Here is an 8,703-nt window from a genome sequence, read left to right as displayed (position 1 = left end):
ATCCTAGGGGGCTGTGGCGGTGGTGGAGGAATCTGCTGGTTCTGCCCGCGACACGCTCTTCCTGCCATTTAAAATTAAGGAGCTCCTATTGTTACACACAATTTTACATTTGCGATAAGAATACACACAAACAACAGGGATTTCAATCTCAGATCTAGTTATAACACTTTTCTCATATGAACTTAACCTCATTTGTTTTCTCATTACCTAGAACAAAGTTTTTCCTTGTTACAATTGCCAACCCAAAATCCAACTCCTAGCTTAGTATACCATGAAACCCCAAAAGCTAAGCTTTCCTGAGGAGCACTACTCCCTATCACATCTACTCCCATCATGGCATCTAGCGGGCATACGAGGCCAAGCTGGACTCTGGAGAAGGCGGTCCCCCTAAGCGAGCTACACTAGCGGTGTCTGTTGGTCACTTGTTCTCAAATGTTGTGAGTCAAGAACAAGGCAACACAATTGTTTATTATAACAGACCTTCGTCTTTCGAAGTATTATCTCCTCATGGATATAGTACTCACCAGATGAAGGTCGAGAAGGACATACCTTCATCATTTATTATATAGATAAGAATGCAAAAGTATGTAGACCATAATTGTATCTTGTTGATTTATCTATATTTGCATCCCACAAAACAAGTTTGAATATTAACAGAATTCATATTAAATTGGTACCTTCGGCTTGCTCGAAGGTGAAGATGTGGGAGAGTGATTATAATTCAGCGTGAACAGTATGGGGTTACTGTTCATCTATTTATAGGCACGAGACGCAGCCCAGGTGAAATTACATCCATACCCTTGAACGTTTATTTACAAGAAACTCAAGCTAATAAGGTCTATTTAGTCTTTTACTTTTTTGCTTGGTCCAAGCCAAAGCTATTGAGCTTCGGCATTCCGCAACACTGCTTATACACAAGGCCTTCGTCTTGAGAAACTGAGGCAAGGTTGATGATAGATTCGGCGAGCTTTTGTATTATCTTGCCGAAGGTGTTTTTGTCTTGAGGACCTTCGGTGGAGGAGAAGACCCCCAACATTAGCCCTTCGCGGTGCTTGTCGGTGTTTTGGGTCCGACCGCACACCCGGGGTTGCCCCTCAAGGTGTTTTTAGGAGTAGGACGGTGTCGACAACTGTAGCAAAATGGTTCGTGCCGATTGCACGAGGGACAGTGGACAAGGTTTACAGGTTCGGGCCGCTTAGAGATGCGTAACACCCTACGTCCTGGTGAGTATGCTCGGTGGACAAGGTTACAAGAGAGCTCTCTGAGTGCAGAGAGTTGACGCGGGTGGCTAAGTAATAGGGTCGATCGTTCTGAAGGGGTGCCCCCTAGGCCTTATATACTCGACCGTGGGGCAATACATGTGGATATGATAACAACGAGTAGCTAAAAGATAGTGAACTTCTTGAGTTTATCTCCATGTAACCCTGCCGACTTATCCTCGCATGGCTCCGTTGCATGGGGGCTCCAGCGCGGGAAAGTCGGATCTCTGTTGTGGTCACTCGCTCAACGTTGTGGGTCGTCCGGGTTTACATCAATCCGGCCGCATGTCGATATGCTCTGCTGGTTGTCTCTCCCCAGGCCCACGAAAGAATGGCCTTATGATTTATTGGGCCCTTGGGCCTTTCGTGAGGTCTTTTACTCTTTAGTGGACCCGGGGGATATCTATCCCCCACAAGCCCCCGATCTTTGGGTTAATTTAGAGGTAATCAGCCCAAAGATCCCAGGTCCAGCTTGCAGGTGATTTGAAGAAAATGACTTCCTGTTGTCTTCTCCTGCTTTGATCACTCGTTGACCGAAGCTTAGTTTCGCGCTTGTGCCTTAGAGGTCGGCATTTCAATTTGTAGGATTCTGAACTTCATTGGGTGCACCGGAGGTGCACCCAATGGGTGTAGTCCCCGAGCTTCGAGTAGATTTTTAGAAAATAATCTGCTCGAAGGTCTTCCCCAGAAATTATTTCCATTTGTGCTCCTGCGTTTTGGTTGAGGGTTGGCCTTTTTTAATCTTGTCCCACGCCTTAGAAGTCGGCACTATCTTGGCTTGGAATGATAATCCATGGGGTGCACCGGAGGTGCACCCAATGGGTGTAGCTCCCGACCTTCAAATGGATTTTTGAGGATAATCCATTCGAAGGTCTTCCTTTCGTGTCTCTTTGCTGAAAATTATCCTTTCTGTTTGTAGAAATTGGCATGAAGCTATTCGCATTATGCTTTGGAGGTCAGCATTATGTCATCAATATTTTGCTTCAGAGGTCAGCATATATTTTGTCTTTAGTAGCCGAGTTCGCAATCCATCCATATCTTGCTAGGTAGTGCAATTTATTTGCTCTGCGACTGATTGGACGTTTGATGGACGTTCTCTGTCTAGTCTTCACGTCGCTTCTGTCGGCCATATTTTGTACTTCGCTGGCTATATTTGGCTTTCCTCCGATCCTTACTGATATCTCACTTTTGTCTTGAGGTATTCACTGCGTGCCCTGCACAGATGTGACCGTTTTGAAAAATATACTGATAATTCCTGGGCGTCCCCCCCAATGGGTGTGGGCAAGGGACGGCTTGGTACGCTGAGTGTTTTAGCCGGCTGCTTCTGAGTAGTAATGTGATGTGACGGCGAGTGTAATCATATCCTCCGCGCTGTTGACTGGAGTCCCAATGGGTGTAGTGTTGCGTGAAACGGCGTCAGCCGCCTGACGTGTCTTCAGACGGGTTGAAGTGCTTATTGAATGCTTTGCGACTGTTTAGTGACCGCGGTTGGAGGTGAGCGGTTGCCTTCTCCTTCTATAAATAACGCCGTTGTCTCTCTGCTTTTTCACATCTCTCGCTGTTCTCTGTTGCTTCCCTTTCTTCTCTCCCGTCTGCTTCCACCATGGGCAAGAACAACAAGCGCAAGCGTGAGCCAACTCCTCCATCGGAGGAGTTTGGTGACTCGGAGTACTCAGAGGAGGAGTTCTCCTCTGAGTCTGAGGGGTCTCCGGCTCCCATCCCCCTGCGTGAGTCGTCTAACGACTCAGACGACTCCCAGGGGCTTGCGGTAGAGGTCTGGACGTACATCCGGGCCGTCGAGCGTTCCGGGCTCGAGGGCTCGGATGAGTTGGAGTACTCCTCGGATGAGGAGGACTCGGATGGTGGCGGCGAGGACGAGGACGATGACGACGACGACGACGACGACGACAGTGGCGACGGTGACGGCGACGACAGCGGCAGGGGCGGCGGCGGCGGCAGCAAGGACGATGACGGCGGCGGCAGCAGGGGCAGCAACCGGGGCGGCAGCAGCAGGGGCAGCACCAGAGGCGGCAGCGGCGGCGGCAGCAACAGGGCCAGTGGCTAGATGCCACTGGTCTTTTAGATATTAGTATAGTATAGTTAGAATAATGTAGTAGTAATTTAGAGTAGTATAGCGTAATGTAGTAGTAGTAGCAGTAATGTAATGTAGTAGTAGTAGTAGGGAAGTATCGACTCGTAAAGAGTTGATTTGTAAGTTTGTTATCTTCCCTTTTAATGAAAGAATGACGTTGGCTTCTCCTTGATAACTTGTCTTGCTTGTTTGTGAAGCTGATTCCTTTGAGACAGTAGATGAATAACTTGGGGATCAAACTGATGCTTTCAGAAATAGCTGCCGAGTAACTTGTAGATGGTGTCGGCGCTTTAGAGGTAACACCGAGCAACTGAAGACTGTATCAGTGTTTTAGAAGCAACGCCGAGTGATTGGGAAGCGACGTCGGCATTTTAGAGGTAATGCCGAGCGACTTGAGACGATGTCAGAGGGCGACGTCAGCGTTTTAGAGGTAACACCGAGCGACTGAAAGGCGACGTCGGCGTTTTAGAGGCAACGCCGAGCGACTGAACGCTATATCAGCGTTTTAGAGGCAACGCCGAGTGATTGGAAAAGCGATGTCAGTATTTTTTAGAGGTAATGCCGAGCGACTTGAGACGATGCCAGAGGGCGACTTCAGCGTTTTAGAGGTAACACTGAGCGACTGAAAGGCGACGTCGGCGTTTTAGAGGCAACGCCGAGCGACTAAACGCTATATCAGCATTTTAGAGGCAACGCCGAGTGATTGGAAAGCGACGTCAGCATTTTTTAGAGGTAATGCCGAGCGACTTGAGACGATGCCCGAGGGCGACTTCAGCGTTTTAGAGGTAACACCGAGCGACTGAAAGGCGACGTCGGCGTTTTAGAGGCAACGCCGAGCGACTGAACACTGTATCAGCGTTTTAGAGGCAACGCCGAGTGATTGGAAAGCGACGTCAGCATTTTAGAGGTAATGCCGAGCGACTGAACGCGATATCAGCGTTGTAGAGGCAACGCCGAGTGATAGCAAGCCGCGCGAGCCACTTTGAGGATGATAGCCGAGCGATGAGGTGGCGCATCGGTTTTTTGGAAATAACTGCCGGATGACCACGTGGTACGCTGGGTGCTGACTGGGCACTTTTTGAAACGGTATCTGGCTCGAGAATATCCCATAAGAGCTGCGCTTTTAGCCGCCTTTGCTTTCTGTGCCCTAGTTCTTGCTTTCCCGCTTCCGAATCCTCTCTGCCATTCGCCTCCCACTCTGCTCGCTGGTAGAATCGTGATGGCACCCAAGAGGAAGACCTCGAGCTCGTCTGCTGTGGTGATTCCTCCAATCGACCCCAACAGCCAGTTGCCTTTCGCAGGTAACCACATGTCCATCATTTCTGAAACTGAACTTCTCCACCTCGTATCTATCGGGGTTCTTCCTCCGTGAGAACTCTGTTCTTGGCGGATTTGCCATGGGTTTACTGTTCCGACAGAGGATACCCATGAGTCCGTTGTTTACGCCCCTTTCCTTCTCCGCGGCCTTGGCCTTCCCATCTCTCCCTTTTTCCGCGGCATCCTTGATTTCTACCATATTAACTTGACCCATTTGAACCCCAATTCAATTCTGCAAATCTCCATTTTCGTTCATTTATGCAAGGCCTTTCTTGGCGTGATGCCACATTTCGGTTTGTGGAAATACTTGTATCATTGTCGCCCTGGGATGGCCGGCGGACAACATCAGTTGGTCGGGGGTGCCAGCTTGGAGATGCGCCGCGGGAGGAAAACTGAATATCTCGAGATCCCCCTCAAGGACAGTATTAAGGGATGGCGCCTAGAGTGGTTCATAGTTGAGAATTATGGGAATTCTCTCCCCTCCCGGTCGGGAAGACAGCCGGACGTTTGCACCCCAAGCTGGACCGAGTCTCCCACAGATCAGGAGGTAATTGAGGCGGGTGTGTTGCTAGCTGAAGTTGGACTGCTGAAAGAGAGGGGTCTGACTGCTGAAGCTGTGGTTACTGATTTTGTTTTCAAGAATATTCAGCCACTGAAAGACAGGGCCTATCCAGCTTATCTGTATCGAGGGCTAGCCGACTCAACTCGGGTTACCAACAGGAGAATTCCTTCTGCAGACTTGGTGAGCCGACTTGAAATGATCCTCAGGGGCAAAGTGTCAAATGCTGGTGCTCCAGTGGCGTACTCGGCCTGGAACTTGCCTCCTCCCAAAGCCTTCACCCTTTTCGTGTCGAATCCACCCATTACTGATGGTAATTTGGGCCTTAGAGTGCGACCCTCTTATGAAGAAGTTAGTGCTTTGGTTGCCTCGCTTGGGGAGATTCCTGATGACGAACGGCAGGTTCATTTTGAGGTGCCCCTGAACCCTAGTGACGCAGAGATAAGTGCTATGCTTGATTTGCTAGCTGAGGATTCATCCGACGTTGCTCCTGCTGGGACGTTGGTAGTGGCGCCCCTCCCAGAGGCTGATACGACTTTGGATGTTCGGAAGCCTGACAGTACTCGCCCGAGGCGCCCTTGCCGAACCAATCAGCCTGATCCTTTTGCTGATGAGCAGAAGAAGAAAAGAAGACGCCTCTGGCGAGTATCCAGTTTTGATCAGGACGCTGGTACCTCAGTTCCTGCTACTGAAGAAGTGCCTGCGACTGGATTTACCGACGCTGACCCCAATGGGTGTACCCAATCCGCTGTTGATCCCAATGTGGGTGCTGCTTGTGTTGCCAATGTGGATGATGAGGAGGAAGAAAATGAGATTCCTTTGACTCGGAAAAACAGTTGGCAGTTCATCGCCAGTGGTGAAAGTAGTGGAGTTCCCTCTCCTGCTTTGTCTGCCCTCATTGGTCTACAAGAACTGTCCCTGGCCAACTTTGATCAGACTCTGGAGGATATGGTCCCAGAGGACTTGTTATCGGAGCCAGTGGATGATGGTGCAATGGAGGCTTGCGTTGACGTGCCCGATGCTGGGTTGAGGTCATCCCATGCCTCGTCGACCTTAGAGCGCGATCTCGAGGGTCGGGAGACTGACTTGGATCGTCCTGGTCCTATGGAAGTAGTTGAGGGCCCGTCAACCTTAGAGGTGGTTACTGCAGAGAGCTTGGACCTCAAGAATGGTGCTGACACATGCCCAGCCCCCGAGGGTGTCGCCGGGGATGACTTAGCTCGGGTGAAGAGTGTAAGCCACTGCCCAGCCCCCGAGGGTGCTGCCGGGGATGATCCGGCTCAAGTGGGCAGTGCAAACTATGACCCAGCCCCCGAGGGTGCCCGAGCAGGGTCTCCTTCCTGTACTTCCATGGACGTTCATGCGGGATCTCCTCCACACTCTGGCTGTATGGTGGTAGCTCAAACCTTGGACCAGGGAGTCGCTTTAGAGGGCAGCGTCCCCGCTGATCGAGTGTTTGGCTCTGTTGAAGGCACCGAGCTGATTCCTACTGGTTCGTTGCAAGCTGCTTCGGGTGGTGGCCTTACGCCTGGTTATCAACTGATCTCTCCTGATTTGGGGATCCCTTCGTTCTTTTCCAACCTCCAGGTACTGTGATGTATTTTAGCTTGATTTTCACATTGTATGAACTGCTGTCATTACACTCGTCTGTTTTCCTCATCAGGCTTTGGTGGATAGGATGGCTAGCCAGCTGAGGCTACAGGGTGCTTCCGTCCCAGAAATAGCTTCGTCTCTTGCATGTTGGAATCCAGTGTCACTTCAACATCGCGTCTCCGAATTGGAGGCAACCAACGCTGGTTAGTGCCTTTTTGCTTCTCTTTGCCTTCGCTGTGGACTGCTTTACCTTCTGACCCCATTTTGTTTGATTATCTCTTGCTAGGAATGACTCGGCAGATTTCAATTCTTGAGGAAAAACATTCTCGAGATCAGGCTGAATTGGTCCAGCGGTGTGCTGACTTCGAGGAGAAGTACTCTCAGAGCCAAACTGAACTGGGTCAAGTCTCTGCTACCTTGGATGACGCCAATGCACTGAGTTCTTCTCTTCATGCTCAGCTCGATTCTGAAAAGGTAATTTACAAAACTGTGCTTTGCCTTGCCGTGTTCCTTTTACTTGCTTGGTTTTTGAAGGAGTTGATTTTTGCTCGCAGGAAGAAAAGCGTATCCTCGCTGCCTCTCGTGACAGTCTTGACAGATTGTATCGCGATTCTAGCAACTCGCTGACCATCTTGGAGAGGAGTCACCGCTTTACAATGGAGGAATTGGACAATCAACGCTGTAAGCTGCAAGAATCCGCGGACAAAGTGACCTGCCTCAAGCAGTTGATATCAGCAAAGGATGCTACCATCAAAGAACTCCGATCTTCCAAAAAATCCATTGTCCAGGAGTTAGAAACTGCTCGACTGGCTGCTAAGGCTGCCGAAGAAACTTCTGTTACTCTCAGAGCCCAGCGCGATAGAGCCATGGACAAGGCTATTCGGGCGGGGCGAATCTTGATGAGGAGACCCAGTGTGGTTGTTCCTGAAGACATAAGGGTTGATGTGAATGCTGCCCCTGATTCCTCGAGTCGCCCTTCTTCGTCGATCGCTCCTGAGAAAGACATTGCGAAATAGAGAAACATTTTGCGTGCTTTGAGCGCGCGGTTAGCATGATCAGGTATTTGTTAGAGGACATCAGTTCAGCATTCGAATGATATAATTACTCTCTTATTGTTTCAGAATTCATCAGTTCGTAAATTTGCAGTAGTGTAATGACGCACGATGATTATGGAATTTGTTTGCGGGATTTAGAAGTCATCTCTGTATGAGTAATCATAATTATGTCAGATCGCCTTAAGTCGCTTGCTGACTTAAGTCGATTATTTTTTTTAATAGGGCGTAGTGGTCACCCTAAATTGCATAGACATGAGCATGTCGCACCGGCTTAAGTTGCCACTGACTTTAGCCGATTGCTCCATTAGTAGGGCATAGTGGTCACCCTGAGTTAAGTAAGCGTGAGCATGTTGCACCGCCTTAAGTCGTTGCCGACTTAAGTCGATTGCTCCGTTAGTAGGGCATAGTGGTCACCCCGAATTAAGTAAGCGTGATCATGTTGCACCGCCTTAAGTCGTTGCCGACTTAAGTCGATTGCTCCGTTAGTAGGGCATAGTGGTCACCCCGAATTAAGTAAGCGTGAGCATGTTGCACCGCCTTAAGTCGTTGCTGACTTAAGTCGATTGCTCCGTTAGTAGGGCATTGTGGTCACCCTGAGTTAAGTAAGCGTGAGCATGTTGCACCGCCTTAAGTCGTTGCCGACTTAAGTCGATTGCTCCGTTAGTAGGGCATAGTGGTCACCCCGAGTTAAGTAAGCGTGAGTATGTCAATCGTAAACAAACTGAGTATCTTTGAAACCTCTGTTTTATTGATGACATATTTCCACTTTACAGAGTACATCGTCGTCCCAGCAGTTTTTGAAACACAGTTAGGGATAAAACTTTCTGA

This window comes from Zea mays, chromosome 6 (genome assembly GCF_902167145.1).
Source record: "Zea mays cultivar B73 chromosome 6, Zm-B73-REFERENCE-NAM-5.0, whole genome shotgun sequence".
Taxonomy (NCBI): domain Eukaryota; kingdom Viridiplantae; phylum Streptophyta; class Magnoliopsida; order Poales; family Poaceae; genus Zea; species Zea mays.
This window is presented reverse-complemented; position numbering follows the sequence as displayed.